Source organism: Crotalus tigris, unplaced genomic scaffold (assembly GCF_016545835.1).
Source record: "Crotalus tigris isolate CLP2741 ecotype Arizona unplaced genomic scaffold, ASM1654583v1 scf7180000019576.727907, whole genome shotgun sequence".
NCBI lineage: Eukaryota > Metazoa > Chordata > Lepidosauria > Squamata > Viperidae > Crotalus > Crotalus tigris.
Genome location: NW_024097602.1, coordinates 577527 through 600567, shown reverse-complemented (window position 1 = coordinate 600567; position 23041 = coordinate 577527). Strand labels below are relative to the sequence as shown.

At 37.0% G+C, this 23041-nt stretch overlaps 1 long non-coding RNA gene across 3 annotated transcripts; it reads left to right on the top strand.

Annotated features, from left to right (window-relative positions):
- Positions 1-39: 39 nt before the first annotated feature.
- LOC120317267 lies at positions 40-21060 on the top strand. 3 transcript variants are annotated; one of them, XR_005559182.1, is made up of 4 exons: positions 40-204; positions 2498-2551; positions 13826-13972; positions 18075-21060. It is a non-coding gene; the product is annotated as an uncharacterized LOC120317267 (long non-coding RNA). The 3 variants fall into 3 exon arrangements; XR_005559184.1 differs by lacking the exons at positions 13826-13972; positions 18075-21060 and adding an exon at positions 6813-7953; XR_005559183.1 differs by lacking the exons at positions 13826-13972; positions 18075-21060 and adding an exon at positions 5489-7953.
- Positions 21061-23041: the final 1981 nt, after the last annotated feature.

Genomic DNA, 23041 nt, shown 5'->3' with positions numbered 1-23041 from the left:
GGAAGAAGAAGGGGAAGAAGAAGAAAGAAGAAGAAGAAGAAGAAGAAGAAGAAGAAGAAGAAGAAGAAGAAGAAGAAGAAGAAGAAGAAGAAGAAGAAGAAGAAGAAGAAGAAACAACAACAACAACAATTGAAAAACTGTAACCTGTCAGCTTGATGTCTATACTGGGCAAGGTCTTTGAATGGATTATTAGACAGTATATGTGTGAGTATTTGGAAAAGCATGCTATAAGTAACGGGGGGCAGAGTTAATTCTTCACAAACAAAATGTCATATAACTTTTTCCTTCTTTGATAGAGCTTCAAAATATACAGTAAGGCAATCAAATATCAGATCACAGATTGTGTAATTGGACCTTTAAGCCTTCCAAAGAATACTTTCTGATATTCTGTGCCATAAAAATGACAAAATATAGGCTACATGCTGCCTCTGTTAGATGGTCTCACATTAAATTACATGTCCACCCACACTCAAAGAGTACTCATTAATTGTTTTACTTCAGTTTGGAAAGAACCTCTTCCGGACCATGCACCATTCAACATTTTTATTAACAACATAGGCCAGAGAGTTAAAAAGTCAGAAGATAACCTGAAGCTGGGAAGAAAAAAGATTGAAAAAATAGACAGGTTTAAGCAGTGAGTAGAAAATAATAGGATGAAATTTAACAGAGAAAATGATAATGTTTTGCATCTGGATAGGAAAAATGTAAGACACAAAGATGAAAAAGGCTGTCAGTAATATATTGAAAATGATCTGATTGTTTTGTGAACCACAAGGTAGTCCTCAACTTATGACCATAACTGAGCCCAAAATTTCTGTTGCTAAATGAGAGAGCTGTTAAGTGAGTTTTGCCCCATTTTACAACCTTTCTTGCCAGAGTTGTTAAGTGGAACACTGCAGTTGTTAAATTAAGAATGGTTGTTAAGTGAAACTGGCTTCCCCATTGACTTTGCTTGTCAGAAGGGCACAAAAGGAGATCGCATGAGTCTGGGACATTGAAACCATCAGAAATATGAACCAGGTACCAAATGTCTGATTTTTTACCATGGGGATGCTGCAACAGTTGTATGCGTGAAAAATGGTCATAAGTCACCCTTTTAGGTGTCATTGTAATTTTGAACAAACACTAAATGAACTGTTGTAAGTTGAGGAATAGCTGTAATATGATAGAGCTGCTAAAAAGTCAAATATAATCTTGGGATGCTTCAACAAGAACATAGAGTCAAGATCACTGGGAATATTGATTCTGCATTACAGTATTCCACCCTGGTTAGATCTCATTTGATATACAATGTCAAGTTCTGTGCACCATTGTTCAAAACTAGAGTCAGTTCAAAGGCAGACTACTAACATAAGTAAAAGGTCTGGAAACAAAACCATATTAGGAACAGTTAAGGAATCTGCTTATGTTTACTCTCAAAAAGTATAATTAAATCGAGGCTTAATAGAAAACTTCAAAATCTGAAGAATAGTCACAGCATTGAGGGAGTAGATACATTCTTTATTGCCAGGACTAAAACCTGTAGGTTTAAAACTACAGAAACCATGGATTGTAACTATGAAGGTATCAGGAGAAATTTTCTGAGTGTATTAATTGTCAGCTAACGCAACAAGCTGTCACATGATGTAGTGAGTTCTCACTTGCTGATTATCAGTCTCAGATGCTTTAGTAGACCCTACACTGAGAACCAGATTAGCCTAAATAACCTGTGTAATCTCTTCCAACGCTATGGTTTTATGATTAGGTCATTCTTAGAGCAACATCTTCTTTATTCTCAAAGTGAAGTCCAGTTTCCTGAAGACCCTCAATCTCTTTGACAGCAAGGATGCTATTATTGTGGCAATGGGACAAAGTTATACCATCCTTGAAGGTCCTCTCTATAAACCTCTGAACCTTTCTGAGCAGCTGCAGCTTAACCACTTTGTTCCCTGAAAGTCAGAAACTCATTGCACCAAGTGCAACCCTCAATTTATGCCCAACAGGCAGAAAGTTGTACATTTGGTACTTTGTGCAATAAGCTGGAAAACATCATTTTCCCTGCTGGCTCTCTACCCTGATAATAGTTATTATTAATAATTTTGTTATTTTTCTTCTTTAGAAACCGGTTGACCTAACAGACAGTCCCTACGGAATCTGCATTCTTCATACAATAACCAAACTCCTTAGTTGGCTCCCTCATCACTAAACTCTCTTGCAAAACTCCCCTGTTCCTGCTTGCCTGGAATGTTACTGATTCTAGTCACAATCTCTCAATTGTCTTTCTTCTGTATAAAGTGTATTGGCTTAAAGTAAGCTGTTGACTGAGGAATTTGATTCCACCTACTAGCTGATCACTTGCAGCTGCAGGTGGAAGCCTTTTCTTCATGGGGAAAAAAAGCAATGCATTCAGTCAGAGGCAACAAAGAAAACAGCCCAATTTGCTAAACAGTTTCCTTTCATTTGTTCCAGAAACTCACCCTTTTTCTCTTAAAAGTCCCCTGTTCATGTTTCCTTGTAGATCCTTTTTGGTCACCAGTTCTGAAGCATTTCTCCGGTTTCTACAGAATGCAAGGTGAGACTCCTATTCAAAACTATTAATGAATAAATCAAAATCATACCAATGTCATATAATGTTTACTACATCTATGAAGTGATTCTGGAATTATGGGGCAGAGTTCTAGTCACTGCACCACTCCTCCCCCCCCCTTTGAGGAAAAATAAATCAAGAACTTATCACAAAAAATTATACAACCTTTGAAGCTTTCTGATACTAAAAAGAAAATCAAGAAAGGGGAATATGACAAAGAAGTACAAACTGATGCATGATATGAAAAAAAAAAAACATTAAGAGAATCATTCTCCTTTCTTCCTAACATGACAATCTGAACAATTCATTAAAGTTGCATTTTCAGTGATTCAGGATTAGTGCTCTATGCTGAAATGGACTTTTGCATTTTCTTTCACTCACTCACTATTCATTTGAGAGAAAGGAAACCACTTTAAAAATAAGTGAACAGCAAAACATTTTGGAGATATTTTTTTTCTTAATATGTATGTCAGTTGTAAAATAGTAAAATGGAAGAATATTATGGACTCCTCTTTTTTTTTTTTTTACTGAAACTCTCCATTGATCCAAAGCCTCTCATTCTATTCAGTGAAAGAGAAGACACTATTACTCCTCTTATGGGCTTTTTTTTTTTTTTTCAGGTTAGCAAGCAAGCCCAGGGAATTGCAGAGTGATGCTGAGAGACTAACTAGGGAAAATAAAAAACCAGATCAAAACTTCATACCAATTCCATTTGCTATATTGTAGCAAGAAAATCATCTCAAAACTAGTACCCCAAAGGGGAGGGGAGAAATACAGTATACTGTAGGTAGTCCTCGATTTACAACAATCCATTTAATGATCATTTGAAGTTACAATGCATTGAAAAAAAGTGACCCCACTGACCATTGTTCACATTTATCACTGTTAAGGCATCCCAATGGTCATGTGATCAAAATTCAGATGCCTGGCAACTGACTCATGTTTATGACAATTGCACTGTGTCTGGGCCATGTGATCACCTTTTGCGACCTTCTGACAAGCTAAATCAATGGGTAAACCAGATTCACTTAATAGCCATGTAACTAACTTGACAACTGCAGTGATTCACTTAACAAATGTGGCAAGACAGGTCGTAAAATGGGGCAAAATTCACTTTACAACTGTCTCACTTAGCAACAGAAATGTTGGGATCAATTGTGGTCATAAGTCGAGGACTACCTCTACTGTAAGCACAGGGTAGAAAAATAGAACTATAGAAATAGAAATATTTTTTTGCATGGAAAATTAGCAACCTAGATTTTAGCAGAGTTAATGAATGGAATAGATAGCTATACTGTACATTCCATTCATAGAACGTGCAAATGGAATGTCCATATTATACATTCCATTCATAGTGAAGTTATTAAAATTCTGTGCCTTGATAAAAATGGCTGCATATAAAAATGTGCTTCTTCACACTTTGTTGTATAGAACTGGGAGTTGGATGTGTTGGAGTGTATGCATAAAAGAAAAAACAGAGTCAGAGGTGATTGGATGCTGAATGAACATGGACTGAATACTAGAGTGAATTATCAGAATGAAAGAAGTACATTGAGATGAGGGTCATATAGAGAGAATTCATGAGGGTCAATCAAAGTGAAAGAAAAGTGAATGGGGGATATGAGGAAGGAGAAGGCTGGGAAAGTCATAATTGGAAAGAGGTGATGAGCTCCTCAAAAAAGATGTGAGAAATTTGAAGAGCAAAAGTCAGTGCATGAGTCAGATCGTGGAAGTGGTGAAAGCAAGGACAGTGTGTAAGGACAGAAAAATATGTAACTTAAATATGTTGGCATAAAGTTACATTTCTTTTTTCTTCTTGTGTTTTAAATTTTTGGTTTGCTATTTCTTATTCTGTAATAGGAAAGAGAATAGCAGTTTATCATTGACATGATAGCAGTGTTCTTGACATGATAGCAGTGTTCCAATATCTGAGGGGCTGCCACAAAGAACAGAGGGTAATTTTCCAAAGCACCTGAAAGCAGGACAAAAAGCAATGGGTGGAAATTAATCAAGGAGAGAAGCAACCCAAAACTAAGGAGAAATTTCCTAACAGTGAAAACAATAAACCAGTGGAATGGCTTACCTCCAGAAACTGTGGGCTGAAGGCTTTTAAAAAGAGACTGGACAGCCATTTGTTTGAAATCATATAGGGTTTCCTTCTTGACCAGAGGATTGGACTAAAAGACCTCCCAGATTCCTTCCTGCCACAAGAAGTTAATTTGGATGTCTTTAAAGATATGGGAAGACAAATTCTTATAAAATAAAGCTATGAATCACTGCTAGCTTTAATGATTCTATTTATCTCCTGAGAAAGATATCATGATAGAACAGAATGCCAGCTTAGTCATGTTATTTATTTTTATCCAATGCACATTAGATTTTGTTTTAGAATTGCTACACTGTTCTGATTGACATTATGTTTCCCAGCATGCATACCAACATATAGCAAACATTAACCATAGAATTACCAGTGATATTCTGTCATATACACTGCCTGTATTTAAATTTATATAACTGGGCAGGAAAAATGAGAGTTGTATATTAAACACATGCATACTGAGTAAAAGTGGTCTACATTTTTGTCAAATGACTGTCTTCATAAAATTCCAGTGGGTTTACAGCCAAGTACTTTGACAACAGGATTGAAGATTGGAATCTGATTATTTTGAATTTAGCATGCTTTGGAATAATATCAGATATTCAATCCATGTCAACATTGAATTGAAAATGTTATCTCTGCACCTACAAATGCATAATTCTATATAAAAGTAATATACTTCTTTCAGAAAAGTATGAATTGGTCTTTGTTACTAGGTGTTCTTAAAGATGATAACATAATTCAGCTATGAGATTCATGCTATAGCCATCCAAATACATATATTAATGCCACAAAAATAATGTTTCAAGTGTTCTTCTCTGCAGCAAAACAGCGGCACCCAGTGGCCATCAATATGAAAACTTAGCCTGCAAATGGCTGATGTTTCTCTCCCTATTTAAAGAAACAGTAAAGAATAGAAATAATTGAGAGTCATTCAATGGGATTTCTTCGCAAGTCTGGTCATCTCAATATTTTGAATGTTTATTTGCTCCAAGAACTCTGAAACTTCCAAAGGCAACCTGCCAGGAACTTTAACCTGTGTCAGTTTTGCATGGAGACATCTGTAACTTTATTCCTTTCAATAATTAATTTTGACATGGATATCATATTCTAGGTAAAATACAAGGATCTGCACATAGAGAATAAAATCCTATATCCATTTCATATGTTTTTGTCTACCAAAATAATGGACAAATCAATAAGTATTTTTTTAAAAAAAACAAAAACCTGTGCCCTATTTGCCACACTGATTTTCCTTATAAAGGTTTACTGTTACACATTTTAACCAATGATTGCTTTTTTTTATTGACCAAAGAAATCAATCTTTTGTTTTCTTCTTGTGTATTAAAAATAAATGGGCTCTTATTCCTAAAGATCATGGATGAAGAACAAATTCTGATTTTTTTTTTTTTTTTTTTTTTGCAATAAAGTGGGCAACAAATTAAAATAAACTAGGTTGGAGAACTAGACACACATCCATCTGGATTATCTCAAGCCAGACCACACTATATTTTCCCAAGTGTCAGGAAATAGCAGTGCTTATTCTGAAAACGTGAAAATATGTGCTAAATTGGATCGGTAGCCTCCTTAATTGAATATGTGATATTCACATATTCCCCATCATTTTGATTTATTCTTTGGACAGCTGGTGTGTTTGCTTAGACTTGCTGACATCAGGGAAGAGTAAGAGGAAAATCTCTTTCTCCTTTTGGCTTGAAACTAGATGTACTTCAGTAGTATATCAAGCACTGTGGGGTGTCAGAGAGAAGAAGGGATCAGAGGCATTATTTATGAGAGCTTCCAATCCAAAAATGCTCCCCATTTTTTTAAAAAAAATATCGGATACTACACATGCAAAAATAAAATATTGTGGTTCTGTTACTAGGAATTTCAGGGGAAAAAAGGAGAACTTGTAAGAATAAATGCCTGTTCAGCTAAGTACTGAATTAACATGAATTCCAATATAATGAGGTGCCAAAGGGCCCATAGTTTAGTATAAAAACATAGAGTTTTTAACGCTCTACTTGAAAATATTTGATTGTATGTGTTAATTTCTTCTTACGCTGATTTTTTTTTTTTTTTAAGTTTTGGTATTAGTTTTGTTTTCAAGTGACTGCTTCATCTCTCCTGCTCTCTTTTCAAATACAGGCTTTCCATGTGGGCCATTTTTGGAGTTTCAATGCCACTCTCCATATTGCATGAGATTCGTGTTCACAATAAAAGTTCATAACATAATATATTTTATCACATGTGTGTATAGCATGTGCCTTTAGTCTACTGTGGTGGCTTGTTATTTCCCAAATACAAATATCCAACTTCTGAGAGTTTCTCTTTCTTGGCACTTAATCAGTGATTGTAAACAGATGAACAAAACCAAATCCCTACAGAAGAAAGAAATGTAGGCTAGCTGTGATCCCCCTTCCTTGTCCTTTTAAGTTTCTAGTATTATTTTTCAGGAAGTAAACCATTTTATTCCACATAAATGAATACATAAAATAGATAACTTTAAATTTTGAAAAGTTTGAAATTTGAATATTAAATTTTTTTCTATAGAATCTCTAGAACTTCCAAAACACAGGCCAACTACTTTGTCTTCAGTCGTTCACAGACATACCTGCTGCATCCATGATTCACACACTGTATAGCTAAAATGAAAGCTAAGTGTCAGTTCAATATTTTACGTTCTGAATTTTCAATCTAATCAATCTCTGAAAGCAATTTCTATATGGCAACTGAAAATACAAGTTGGACTGATGTCAGTCACATTTGCTGGATATGGACGGTGTCTACTTGGACACTGTAAGTAGAGTAGTTGTGGCTAAACTATGAGATGCAGTACAAAGTGGAACAAAGGCAGAAGCCATGAAAATAGCAACTTCTGGCTAGCTTGGAAATTGGTGATGAGTAGATAAACCTAGGACTTTTCTAAAAACTACTACTCTATTATAAAGCCAAAACATTTGTGTTCTTGGATCAGAATGTTTTTTGGGGGGAAAAATGTACAACTTGGGAAGATTACTACTAAATCAGCAAATTACTTGTATTTTCTAGATCTTCTGCATCCATAGAGCAGGGCTTTTCAATCTTTTCACAGATTGTACCACTTTTAGGACATGGCAATATTCAAGTACCACCAGTGCTTAGCAAAGTGTCAAAAACTTGATGACTGAAAAAAGGTGGCAGAATTTGGGGTTTTACTGGTTAGATTCATTTGTTGTTATAGAAATGGCTAGTTTATACTATTATGGAAAAGTAAAAAGTTGAGGTTTGATGTTAATGCTTCATTCTATTGCAACAGAAGAAGTCGGAAGTCAATGCCTTTTCCTTTTCCCTTCTCACCCTCACTTTTCCCTCCTTCTTCCTCCCCACTGTGTCCTACTATTTGCTTCTGTATTTTTGTATTTTACTCCATAATCTAATAAAATGTTACAAACTATTTTAAAAAAGGGAAAAGTACCAGTTTTAATTTCTTCGGTGGCAGTTCCTTTGCTCTCAGGCCACACGGAGGACCCCAGTGATGCAGGCTGCCCAGAGCCCTGGGCAGTGGAGGGCAAGAGCTCAGCTCAGCCCAGTGTTCCCCAAGGGGCTGTCTGGCTGGGCTTACCTCCTCCTCAAGGCTGCTGCTGCTTGGCTCACTCTCCTTGGCCAGGTTGCTCATGGTGTGTGCGGGAGAGCAAAATGTGTGGGTCAGAGGGAGGCCCAATCCCTCTCCATGCCAGGAGACCTAGCTTTGTAACCAAAGCATCCTCAGCGATAGGATGGGAGACCATCAGGAGAGTCAGGATGAGGGGACAAGGGGATGGCAAAAAGGCAGCAGGGCTGGTCGTGGCCAAGTGCTGAGACAGGACTTCCCTCAGATTCTCCCTCCCTCTCATTATAATCTCCTTCCTTCCTTCCTTCCTTCCTTCCTTCCTTCCTTCCTTCCTTCCTTCCTTCCTTCCTTCCTCCCTCCCTCCCTCCCTCCCTCCCTCCCTCCCCTGCTTTTTTATTTTAAACTGCCAGAGGATCTAGGCAGAGGTGGCAGCAGGCTAGCAGCGGTGGGCAGAGGCTTCACATTTCGACCTCACTCCCCTGTTGTTGCCTCTGTGTGGCTCTCAGCTCACCTCTACCAGACCTGTGCACATGTTTGTGTGTATGTGTGTGTGTATACGTGCGTGAGCGGGTAGGTGGGCGGGGGAGGGTCTCACCCTTGCAGCCCCATGCCCCCAACAGAGACCTTCTGTGATGACAGGCTGCAAACTAATGAAAGCTGTTTTCTTGGACTACTTGTTTCTTTTTCTCAATGTGCCACTAATCTCATCATGCCCTGTAGCTCTTAGCTTCCGCCCCCAGACCAGTGGAAGGCTGCAAGAAGCTCCCATTGCAGTTTTTCTTATCTTTTCCATTCTTTTCTTCCCCAATAACACAATGTGGGGCTACAAGGAGTGAGACCACCCCACATGTGCGGGCGCACACACACACACACACACACACACACACACACACATACACACACAAATACATGCACGGGTCTGGGAGAGATGAGCTGAAAACCACACAGAGGCAATGACAGGGGAGAGGGGTCAAAATGTAAAGCCTCCTGCCTGGAGCCTCTGGCAGCTAAAAAAAATAAACCTGAGAAGCACTCAGAAGGCAGTCCCTTTCCCAGCTCCTTCCTTCCTTCCTTCCTTCCTTCCTTCCTTCCTTCCTTCCTTCCTTCCTTCCTTCCTTCCTTCCTTCCTTCCTTCTTTCCTCCTTCCTTCCTTCCTTCCTTCCTTCCTTCCTTCATTCCCTGCTTCTCTTTCCTTCCTCCACGTTCAGGAATAGATAATGGGAGGGGGAGAGATTGCCAGCACTGCTGGTGGCCATTCTGCCACTGGCCATAGCTATCCCATGCAGGCAAGGGTGGTCCCAGTGAAAGGGAAGCCTGGCAGCAGTGAGGCTAGGTCAGTAAGTGGGTGTGGAGTTGATCTACTGATGGGAGCATCAAAGCCAGAATGCACTCAGCCTTAGATCCATGGGGCAACCCTGGAGCCAGCCCCCTGGGGAAGCACAGAGAAGGCAGTGAGTGCACGAGTGCTGGTGTCCTGTAGGGAAGGGAAGTGCTTCTCTTGCCTTTTTTCTTTCTCAGTGGTCAGCAGGGATGCTGAGCGCTCGCTGCCTCCTCTTCATGTGCCCAGGGTATGGGGCAGGGGCAGCCCCCATTGGCCCTTTCTCTCCAAAACCTCCTGTTATATCCTCTCCTCTTTCCCCCCTCCTCTTCCTTTTCTCTTTAGGGCACCTCCAGCTTCTGGAAGTGCCAAACAGCTGGAGTCCGGCACTGATCCTGGGGCTTCTGCCGAGTTCTGACAGCACTGCAGCTCTGGCTGTCTCTTCCTCAGGCTTGTGCGGTGCTGCTGCTGCTTCAGCTCATTCATCTCCCCCACACTACCACTTCTCTAGGACGGTCGTGTACCACCTGCCAGGTGACAAAGTACACGTACCACTGGTTGAAAAGCCCTGCCATTGAGGTCAATCAAATGCTTAAGTAAAATACATAAGTAGGACATGTGAGTAATACTTATGCACTCATTGTTTATGTTTTCTAATTATTAGCAAAGACAGTTGACACTTCTGGGAGTTAAAATTCAACTAAACTAGAAGACAATAGATTCCTCATTCATGTAATGTTTAAAAATGACCATTGATAACTTTAACTTTCACTGTTTTTTACAATAAGACTGTATTTTGTTTTGCTAAACTTCCACTAAAATAAAAAAGTACACAATATATTTAAAATAAAACAAACAAAAGTTTAACTCATATAAATTCTCTTTTCCTTTGTAATGCAAATCATGTTGTCATTTGATGGTAGCATTTATTTAGCTGGAAAAAGCATATCTTTTGTTGAATTATTTTAACCAGGCAGTAAAACTGATTTCAAAAGAAAACTTCAAGAAATAAAATATGAAGTCTTTAAATAAGTCATGCTCAATGTCCCATGAGTCAATAAAATTACTGTGTGGTTTAGACTGATATTATATTATTTAATAGGACTGAGCAACAGTCTCTTGCAAATCTCTTATTCCAACGGTAATATCCTTTTTCTAGTGAAAACAGCAAAAAACAAGAAGATATATTTGGAGATGCTAATGATGATGAAATTAAGATCTAAGAAAACTTGCATAAACTCTGAACAGACTAGATTTTATTAGAATGCTTAGATTTTGTAATTATAATTGTGTTGTGAGATAACTTCCCTTAAGACTTACTCTTTTCCTTTAATACATATTTATCAGTAAGATCATGATAAGGTCTAGAAGGTGTAAGTATGAATTTTAAATGAAATGTTCCCAAAGAACTTTACTATGAAATAGAAAAAGGCAGAATCTATAGTTGCATATTATGAGTGGAATTGGCATTCTACAGATGTAAACCTGGATGGATAAAAACCAAGGGCATTGATCTTTATACAAAGTTATGAAAAATTACTGGATGGAATCTTGGTACTAGCAAGTTCAAAATGTACTTTGAAACTCTAGGCAATGTGTACAATTCCCTTTCTTTTATCAATCCATCTAGGTCAGAACAAAGTTCCTTTTATCTTAAATGAAATCCAAAGCAATGGTTCTCAATATTTGGTTTATAGGCCCCTGGGAGGCCACAATGTCATCACAGGGGGTCTGCGAAGTGTGGAAGAAATGTTGTGATTTAAATCTTGAGTTAGGTTTTGGGGGTCCTTGGCCATGGTCCATGGCCACAAAGGTATTTAAAGTGGATTTGTGGTGAAGAAAAGGTTGAGAATCACTGAAATAAAGTATTCTGACTCAACTAAATCCTTGAAAGCATGCTCTCATCTCTGCACATGAAGATAATATGCAGTGTCTTCTAAGTACTGAACTCTGCATTTTATGCCAATGGCCACAATTTGGCTCTAGACCAGGGTTGTCAAGCTGCTGAATATGTCATGCCACAGGCCGGATGTGTCATGCCGAAACCATACCCACCCCATTGCTGGCAATGGAAAAAAAGTTGTGATACCTCATGGCACATCATGTGACATTGCGAGTTTGACACCCCTGCTCTAGACCCTTATCTCTGGTCACCCCTCCAGCAACCAAAGTCAATATGATTAAGCATGTTTTACAGCTTAGAATTTACCAACTTGTTGAATCTGGGACAACATTTGGATTTTTTAAAAAGTGTATTAACTGCACTCCCCACCTCACAACACTTTGCTTCTCCAACAACAGTTATGTGCAGGGGAAAAAAAAACTAATTTCACAGAATACATATTATTGAGACTTAAAAGCAAACAATTACTTTGAAGCTGTGGAGATTCTATTTCTTTGAAGTTTCAGAGTTTGGGTCTGAGACCTAAAGAGGTAGGGGGAAGGAGGGGAGAGATTCCTTGAAGTGTCATATTAAAGGCAGCCATGGAAAACTGATTCACAACCTGCCGTAAGAAACATATCTGTAACTGCAATGTATATTTTTGATTATCCCTCAGAAGTTAAAGAAAATAAAATCTCTGTTTACTAATCAAGAAAGTTACAAAATATTTCCAATAAAGACTCAGCATTTGAGATACAACTTATGTCTGTTTTTCTTTACAGCACTGATATAAATGCAGATTTGATAGTAAACAAATGAATCGGGATCATACAATATAACTCCATTTGATTTTGAAATTCATTTTCTTTTTTCTTTTCATTTTTTGTTGCTGAAACATTGCATGAGCCTATGATACCGTGCTAACTCAACCACCACCACCAAAATCTCCAGCAATTTGTTAATGTAGATACCTTTCCTTATTTCCTTTAAAGAAAACTGACTATTATGAAGAAATAGCCTTGTCATTTTCCAGCCTAACTTAAAAAGAGAATTGTATATCCATGTAACCCAGGATATTCCACCAAACACTAATGTAGTTGTTCCACAAGACCTGGCTAAATGGTCAACTCTATCATAAAGTTCCACCATTCCCTGAAACATTGAACAGATATTTCAGGGGAAAGTGATATTAGGAAAGGCTTTTCAGTTTTAAATAAATATTCAGGATGAGTTAGCATTTCTAAAGCACTGTTATACTTGCCATGTTCCACTGCTTTGCTTTCTTAAAACATTCCCTGCAGTGTGAGTGGCTATGATTTATTTATTTTTGGCCTGGTCGGGTCATAATCTTGGACAATCCTTAGAAGTGCTAAATATGACCCCCAGTTCATGTTATTCTTGAAGGAACGTTTGAAGTATCCCCAAGGTGTGAAGAGATAAGAAGCTTACTGATGATCTGTAGTTAAGCTACCATCAAGAATTTGATATGCCTCGAGGCATTACTTTTCCGACGTGAATCTGTAGGATTGGTATAAGCTTTCTTCAGTGGTTAATTACTTTTGTGAAATATATAGGTCCTATCCCTAGTGAAACAGAACCTTTAATATTCCCCTTGACTTTGTCATTTCTTAAGAACAATTAATCTGTTTTATGGGCCCGACCTTAGTATCCGGCTTATACTGACAAAGTTGAGCAAAACATGAGACTTCTTTATTAGACTTTTCCCAATGATGTGCTGTGCCTGACCTCTGTATTTATGGCTTCCTCTTAAGAAATTAGACAACCTTGTAGCTATATTTTATCTCCCTCTGCTATGCTTCTCCAAGCTAACATAGGAGGCATATCTGCATTAGAAGCTACCAAATCTGTGATCATTAGCATTTGATTTTTTGAATCATTTTACAGAAGGACAGCCAGGACTTATTCTCTTAATTACTGCTGCAGTCCTTTCTACTATAGGCTGGACAAATCTGTTTCATTTATCTGCTCATATTTTGAGCCACATTTGTGCCTCACTGTGACTTATTCTGTGGCCCTTCCTGGACTGACTGTAGAGGAAGACATTGAATTACAAAGGCCTCTTAAAGATCAGCTAAACAAAGTTAGGAGCCTGTGAGATACTTGACAGAAAATGGAAGCTGATCAGACATCATAGTTTAAAAGGCTATTCCTTTGCCTTCAAAACTGTACTTTAGCCAAATTATCTCCCAATACAATATGTGATGGAATTCTTTTAAATCCCTAATTTAGATTTAGTTTGCTTTGCTTTTGCCATTGAGATGGAACTAACCTAGCCTGGTTTATTTATTTTTTTAATCTACTCTTATGTTTCCTTGAATATGCTTGAATTCTACATGAACCTGTTGCAGAGTGACTTGTGGTGAAGAGATGGGCCTTCTGCTGGTGTCTTCTGCTTAGAATGGGAACGATAAACTTTGTAGCAGCAATGACAACATTATCCCTGGAAAGGCATATACGCAGTGGTGGAATTCAGCCAGTTCGCACTGGCTGAACAGGTAGTTAATTTTTTGTTGCCCAGGCCCAGAATGGACTTCTGAAAGTGGCATCCAAACAGAGAACCAGTTGTTCACATATTTGAATCCCACCACTACATATACGGTAAGAGAACCTGGCAGTGGAAGATGTGGAAAAGACTATCAAAGTGATGGAGCAAACACACACACAGGAGGGAAAGTCGCTATTGAGGATGCTGTTGATTCACCAATCAAAAATAATTACCATTGCTTAGCTTGCTTGACTCTAACTAGAACCAGCAAAAGGGCTGCCAGTGTCAGGGAAGAGCTCAAATAGGGCATGATCTGGTTTATTGTGATAAATTGCAGGTGTGTGGCTTGAAAGGGGAATGCTGTGTTCTCAGAAACAAAAGCCTGAAAAAGAGTGGAAGGGACTGTTCCCAGTTTACAGTGAAGGCAAAATACCCTATGTACAAATTTCTTTTCTTTTTAAAAGAATCTTTAAAAAGCTCCAAGGTCTTTTTTTTTTTTTTTTTGCTATCTTTTTAGGTAGATAATTCACCTAAATAAAGAATACTTAAGTTAATAAAATGTTACTGATAGAAGCAATAAACAAAAAATAAAATAATAAATAATAAAATAAAATAATAAAGGATATATTTATATCCGCATGATACAAGTTTAGAACAAATGGCTAAATATGCCAGATAAATTACTGATGGTGAATTACTTGCCTATATCTATAGCCCAAACAAGAAAGCTGAATATTATCATTAAATCACAGACATCATCAGTAATTAGTGAATGGTTTTCAAAATCATCAGAAAGTTTTTTTTTCAAAACTCATTATGCCCAAATAGCAAACAAGAAAAGTTACTTAAGATGCATCCTGACTATTAAAAGGGAAGAGTTTCTTAGATGTTAAGTTTTAAAATGCAGTGCTAGCTGATGGGAAGCAAGATGATTGGAGTTTGCCAAATGTTCTTGGCAAAGCAGATGGAGAGGTAACAATCTTGCTAAAGTGACTTGGCTCTGTCTTCAGAATATCCATAAAACATTCAGAATTACTTTTTAAATTCACTTAACTATAGTACTGTAGAAAACTTCTCTTTGACAGAAGCTCAGCTCAAATTCTTCTATAATCTAGTTTAAATAGTTGAATCCCCGATTCAGCTCAATTTCTTCTATAATCTAGTTTAAATAGTTGAATCCCTGATTACATTTTAATATTTGTGTCATCGTTCTGATAGATGAGGCCAACTAAAACAGAACTCTGAGGCTTGAGTTTTTTTCTAAGAACATGTTTATTGGCTACAAAGTATTGGCATGATCAAAAGTAAAACCAAGACTAAAGTTCCCACCAAAAAGGTACATTATTACAAAGTTAACTTCCCTCCCCAGAAACTATGCAATGAACTACATTTTCCAATAGAATAGTTTGGCGGGCTTTCTAACATAATGCTCACTCCCCAGTCTAACGAACAAGAATGACCTTGGTTTCCATGGGACAGAGAATTGTTTAGACTAACATAAATCTCCCTATTCCTCCCCCCTTCTTGTGGCAACTGAAAACGAGCAAGATGGCTTCAGCCAGCTTTATTGCAGAATTGACAATTTGTTTTCTTAATTAGATTCATGTGTTTAGCATTGACCTTGAAAAGCTTTGATGAGATATTCAAGATATGATAATCTCTTCAATGCCATCTCTAAAACTTTAGTTCTAATTCATTTTAATATTAGGTTGAAAACAGTAGGACTGATAGATAGATAGATAGATAGATAGATAGATAGATAGATAGATAGATAGATAGATAGATATTTCTAAATATTCACAATTAGATTACTTCATCTAATGAAATGATTAATTTTACTTCTGAAAATAATCTGATTAGCACATAAACTGGCAATTCTGATGACAATATAATTCATTGTTTGACTATTTCGGGGAAAGTAGAATTAGAAGATTACCTGCCAGCTGACTCTTGCCATTTAATTTTTGTTTTATAAGCTCCACACAAAAAACAAAGTTAGGGTTCTTTCTATTATTCACCCACCAAAAACTGTTTGAAAATTTTCCAAGGCCTCCAAGTGATATGCTACTATAATAACAGAAGGCTAGATGGGAAAGTCCTTTGGGCAGATCATGGCTCACTATCCTTTATGATCATGACATATTACCAACTATTTGAAGCACTTATCAACTTCTGCAACATTTGATTGTATTTCCTGATGGTGGTGTTTACTACTCTTTCTTGGGGTTTGATGGATAACTTAGGGCCAGTCTTTCTCACCTCACAGTGTTGTTTCTACAGAGAAAATAGTCAGAAGAAGGAGTATTAGGTATGGTTATTACCTTAAATTAATTATAAAAATAATAAAGACAGGATTAAAATCTTTAGAAAAACCCTGATCCATTAAAAATGCAAAATAACAGTCACATAATTATTACCTCTATAAAGTGTCTGTCTGTCTGTCTGTCTGTCTGTCTGTCTGTCTATCTATCTATCTATCTATCTACCTACCTACCTACCTACCTACCTACCTACCTATGTCTGTCTGTCTATCTGTCTGTCTTTCTATCTACCTATCTGTCTGTCTTTCTATCTACCTATCTGTCTGTCTATCTATCTATCTATCTATCTATCTATCTATCTATCTATCTATCTATCTATCTATCTATCTATCGCTATTGCCAGCTCTATAATTGAAAAGACTATAGTTTTTTTCATTTACATATACCAATAGTCAGATCCCGTCTTCCAAATTTACATTCTGAAACCCACAACCAAAATAGATAGAAAAAGAACAAAAAAGATAATCTTATCATGACCTACTGAAATGAAAACTGTTTGGATAGCTCAAAGGCTGTAATAAAATTATTGTGGTCAGGTAACAATGTGGAATAGCTGTTTGTTCAGGAACAAACATCTTTCTCCCTCTTTTTACCTGGCATAGCTTATTGAAATGGGAGCCACCACAAAATATGGTACATTATCTTATAATATATTACAATATTATGAAATATCTTGGGCCAAATGCACCACGTAATCAAGATCACGTGAAGTATTAATACCACTCTTCAATGCCTTGGTAAGGCCACACTTGGAATACTGCATCCAGTTTTGGTCACCACGATGTAAAAAAGATGTTGAGACTCTAGAAAGAGTACAGAGAAGAGCAACAAAGATGATTAGGGGACTGGAGGCTAAAACATATAAGGAACGGTTGCGAGAATTGGGTATGTCTAGTTTAACGAAGAGAAGGACAAGGGGGGACATGATAGCAGTATTCCAATATCTCAGGGGCTGCCATAAAGAAGAGGGAATTAAGCTATTTTCCAAAGCACCTGAATTAATCAGTGGAACAGCTTGCCTCCAGAAGCAGTAAATGCTCCAACACTAGAAGTTTTTAAGAAGAGACTGGACAGCCATTTGTCCGAAATGGTGTAGGGTTTCCTGCCCGAGCAGGGGGTTGGACTAGATGACCCCCAAGGTCCCTTCCAACTTTACTATTATTATTATTATATAAGTAGTTTTCCTTTCATTCTAATCTTACTGTTGCAGGAAAGATGCAGGAAGACATTGATCTCTCAAAAAGGAGATAATTTCCTGTTTTCAAAAAACTTAAAATGAGATGGAGAAAGAGAGAGAAACACAAATAAATGCAATGAAACCATTGAGGAGATTATTGACCTGAGTGAAACTAGATGAGCTAGAAAATATATTTCCTATTTGTCCCAAATTGTAGCTTTTCATTATTGGTTTGTATCATGTTATCTAGGGAAGAATTGTTGTTCGGTGCATATTTAGTACAGGAAATCAGACTCATTTACTTTATATACCTTGGGAGGTTCATATCCCTCCACAGAAGCAATGAATTGGATTTTGTTATGAAGAATAATGAGCAAAGTAGCAAAAGTGAAATAATGTTCTTAAACAGACATAATTGAACTAGCATTGTAAAACTGAATGTCGTCAATCTTAGCCTGCAAAATCTACAGTTAAAACTCTGCAGGAACAGTTAAAAATTCTCTTTACCCTACCAAAAATTTTACCCGAAGCCATTGTTATTTGAAGCTAATAGACTTTGTGGATTTCTTTATGAAATAGCTAAAAGTATATCTCCTTGATTTTCTCTAATGCAGGGTTTGGCAACACTGAGCCAATAGACCAGGTATGACCTGCCATCATAAATTATCTAGCCTGTGGTCCTAAAAATATTCATTCAACCTGCAAAAGAAAGACATCATCATCTCATCATGAGTGAAAATGGTGGTAGCGGCATGACCTTTGGTCCTGTACAGAGGAAGTTTGCTGATTCTTGCTCTAATAGGACTATAGTGGCACACAAATATATTTTTAAATTACATCTCATGTTGGCAATACAGAGGAAATACCGTCTGTATTTTCTTCCTTTTTTCTTTTTCTTTTTTATGATTTACATCTCTGTACATTTCATTGCCACCAAGAAGGCATGACTCTGGGATCTACCAAGACAGCATTGCTGGATAGAAGGGACTTGGACAATGTCTTCTCTGCTAGATCTTTTGCGTTATGAAGAAACAATGGAAGAAAGTTGGCTCTATACCATGAAGGGCTTCATAGATGATGACCAGCACCTTGAATGGTACCTGGAAGCCTACTGGGAATACTGCATGTCACAGAGCTGCAGTGTTACACAACTGCAACAGGAACTCCAAAACTGCCCACATCACTGTTTTCTGGCTCAGCATGCTTCCAGGTGCTCTTCCAAGGCAATCCCATGTACAGCACTTTGCATAATCTAAACAGAAGGTGAGTAAGGCGTGAGTCACTATGAGGAAGCCTTCCCAGTCTGAGGATAGATACAGTTGGTGAAAAAAATCAATCTGTACAAAAGCCATCCCAGCCACAGCTGCCACCTGCTGTTTGAACAGGAGCCAAGAGTCAAGGAGGAACCACAAATTGTGTAACAATTCTGACTGGAAAGTACACCCTCATGCACAATTAAAAATGGAAAATCCTTGGAACTGTGTGGTCTTCACACAACCCAGTCTTGCCAGGATTGAACCAAAGTTTGTTCTTCCCCATCCAAATTTTCAGCCTGCAGGCACTGGAAAGGATCCTGTGTCATTTAACACAGGATTTTGACAGCATCATTTGATAGAGGGAGGAGATGTACAATGGATATCATTGGTGTTGTGATGAAATTGCAATCCATGCTGATTGATTACTTGGCCTAGGGGCTTTGTGTAAATATTAAATAGAAATGAGGAATGGAGAAAGAGTGAAGCCCTGAAGCACCCCACAAAGTATGGGCCTAGGGCTCAACCCCTCCCTCCACTAACACCTCCAGATCTAAAATATGAGGTTATTTGATTTTTCTTTCTACAGTTATTGCTTGCAGAATAAGTTTGGTCTATGACATGAAAGCTGTCCCAGAAAACCATAGTTAAGCTCTCTTGAAAGTTTTCAGCTTTACCTAGAATTTTGGAGAAAATATGAAGACTATGAAATATCAAGGGGCATATTTAATTCTCGCTCTCTTATTGAAGAACTGGGAACTAACGGAAGCTTACTTGTAAATTATAATAGGGGATGCAAACACAATTCTGATCTATGGCATTCAACAGTTTCTTGCCAGAATTCATGTGAAGTTCACTCTCAGCCATGAGTAAATCATTGTTCCAGGGGGAAAAAAAAAAAACAGGATAAGAAGCCCTTATTTTTTTTTAGATAACATAAAAAAATATGAAAAGCAATTTAGCATTGGACATCTTATCACTAGCTGTGATGTCTTGTTATATATTCCCTGAAGGATAACAATGCAGGTGTTTCAAGTAGCTCTTGAATCACATCAAATTCAAGCTATTCAAAGTTCCCATTTTAAAAAAAACCTTGCCACTCCGCAAGGCATTTACATATGGTAACAGACTTCACATATGGCTCCCATTTTCCCATACACACTAGTTTAATCAAACTGTGCTAAATATTATTTATTTATGTGTTCGTTTATAGATAGCATTCGTAGCAATTTTCCTGCAAGTGCAAGTTTCCTTTTTTGGGGATCAACTCTGTTGATCCACTGGTTTTGCCTGGAATTGATTGACTGACTTGTCATCCAAGTTATGGGTTAGCTTTCATACTTAAGGAGGGATTAGAACACAGTCTTTTTGGTTTCTAGCCTGGTCCCTTAATCACTAGAGCAAGCTGAATCTTGTTGTATACATATATTTAATATTGTAAATATTAGCATTATTGAGTCCATCTATCCTGATTCTGATCATCAGCTTCTCATCTTCTTTGGGGAGCTATTTGTTTATTTGTTTGATGATTCATTGGTTTGTTTCCTTGGCTGTATTCTCAGGAACCTTCTTTAAGACCAAATTTAAAAGCATCAGTGCTCTTTTGCAAATATATAGAATAATAAAAACTGCTGTACACAATGAGATGAACTGTTGAAAAAGAAAACATGCACCAGAAAATAAAGTGAACTTAAAACTACAGTTAGAAAACATTAAGGAAGATGTTCCTGAATGGTTCATATTGTTTAGTAGATGCCACTAAGATTGCAGGTGTATGCAATTTCTTGGCAAAATTGACTTTACAGTGCTTTTATTTTTATTTTCTTAATTATTGCTTCATTTGAAGCTCACACATTATTTTGTCTATTCTGTATATCCTCCGGGATTTTTAGAAACCTTGAAAGCTGCATTTTTGCTTTGTGGAGAATGCATTCTAATTGCTAGTTTGACAACATATAATAATAGAAGAGCATCAGTGAATGGGAAAAAAAAGACCAAAATATGCAATTATTTTATAAAAAGCTTTTTTTTCCCTTGAGGAGAAAAAAAAGTGCACTTACTGTCTATGACCAAGGAAATGTTGAGCTCTGTATGTAAATTACTCCCCCCTTTGTGTTTATTGGAATGGATTGAACTTGAAATGACATTAAGTAATTTTGATACTGTGTGGAGAGGTGATCAAGGAAAGTTACCATTGCGCATTATCACAAATCCTTATTCTTCCTACCAATAAATCTTTGAACTCAAATTGTAAAATATAGCAATAGCATCTGCAATTTTTATTTAAACATTTCTTTTATTTTTCAGTAATATTGATGCCTGAACATCCATGCAAGCCTATATAATAAATCTGCAGTTTTTGAGTGCCCTTCCCAAACTTATGGTGTATTCATTTTTTTAAATTGTTTTATTTTGCATCAGAGGTGGGCAAAGATAGCCCATTGGCACATGAGTTCCCCTACTTCTCCTTTAGTGGTCCCTAAGACTTCTTCTGGGGGTTGAAAACAAACAGAATAATGTTTTAACTAATTTGAAATGGGAAACATATGAAAACTATAACATCAAGCCTAAAACAAATTACCTTACAGTTTTTTTTTTTAAAAAAAACAAAAATAAAAAACATCACCCCATTAGTAAGCCCCATAGTAAGCCCCATTACAAGAATGATATGGCCTTACCATCTTCCAACTCTGGCTGCTTCTCCCTAAAAATTAAATGTGGTTGTTGCTCACTGAAATTTACCATTCCTTATGGGCATACCTATTCCTCATTGTTTCAAAGTATTAATACTTCCTTTGGGAAGTATTAATCCTATGGGAGTTTCCTTTGAAAACAGAGAAAATAGAAACATGGAATTCAGGCAAAACAAAAGAATACTGCTATAGTTTGGATTTTTCCATACTCTGAACAAATCCATCAAAGTTACTGAAAGTATCAGGTGTGAAAAATTAGGACCACATGTAAAGTTCCAATTAAACTAAATGGTGCCAGATATATGGGACAAGTAACACCACTACTGTGGGAGCTACTTTGAAATAAGATACCAGCTTCTCATAGGAACTTGGTAACTTAAAAAGGTAAGTGGCGATAAAGAAAATTATTCAACTAGTATTTTAACACAGTCTTGTATGATAAAAAATGTATTTCACCACGAAATTGTAGAGAGTAAGGTAAAGGTACAAGATTGAAGCTTGAATTTGAAAAGAACATGGTTAGGCAACACCTCTCCACTTTGAGTAATTTTAAATCTCTAGGGCAAGATGAACTGCAGCCTGGTGTTCAAAGAAATTAGCTGATAGTTTGGCTGAAATGTCAAATATTATTATTGAGAAATCATGGAGAGTTGATGAAATGCCAAATGACCGAGAAATACTGTTCCTTTCTTTTAAAAAGTGGAAAAAAAAAGGTAATCCAAAGGCTTTCAAACCATCCAGCCCCACATGATAATCTTGGAAGATTTAAACATATGTATTAAATAGTTTCGGACAAAACTCAGCAGCACTTTTTCGTGCGGCTGCTGATAAAAAAAAGATTGCCAACATGATCGCCAACGTCCAATAATGGATATGGCAAAGAAGAAGAAGATTAAATAGTAGTGACCCATATATCATTATATACAGACTATATTAACATGCTTCAAATACCTGAAAGGAAATCACAAAATAACTATTTTAAAACAACATATGATTTCATGTTTTTTAACTTCTACAAAGTTAATTGTTTCCTGCTGTATATACCATTACCATGTGCCAGATAATTCAAATATTTTACTTGACCTGGATTGAAGAAGTTAAGCTTTATATACACAGTGAAAGACAGGCTTTTCTTTTTCACATTCTTGTCTGCTCAGTTCAGAACCTTTGGGGGATCAAGAGCACGGTGGTTGCTATATTACTAGGATGGGTCTGCTTAGTTCTTCTCTCCAGTTTAATCTTTTGGAATTTCTCATTGTGGGAAATTGTGGCTCTACATTTCTTTCTGTTATTTATCCAAGTACTTTAGCTCCTAGTAACTGTCCATTTTTAGAATGTTTACTTAGAGATATTAGCCTATAGGTTAATACACTCTTAAAAGCTTTCATTGGTAGGCGTACCATTTCTGAGAATCTGTATCTTTTTGCTGCCTTCTAGATTTTTTTTTCTTGTTTTGGAAAAGTATGCATGATATTCATAGTCATTGGGAGAAACCCATGCAGAAAAGAAGCAGTCAGCATGGTAAGATTCCGTGTTTCCCAGTGGACCCTTTAATTAGGCAAGGATCTAAGTAGAATTTAATAATATCAAACTCTGATGCAAAACCTGCTTTTTGTTCCAAATTTTAACATTCAT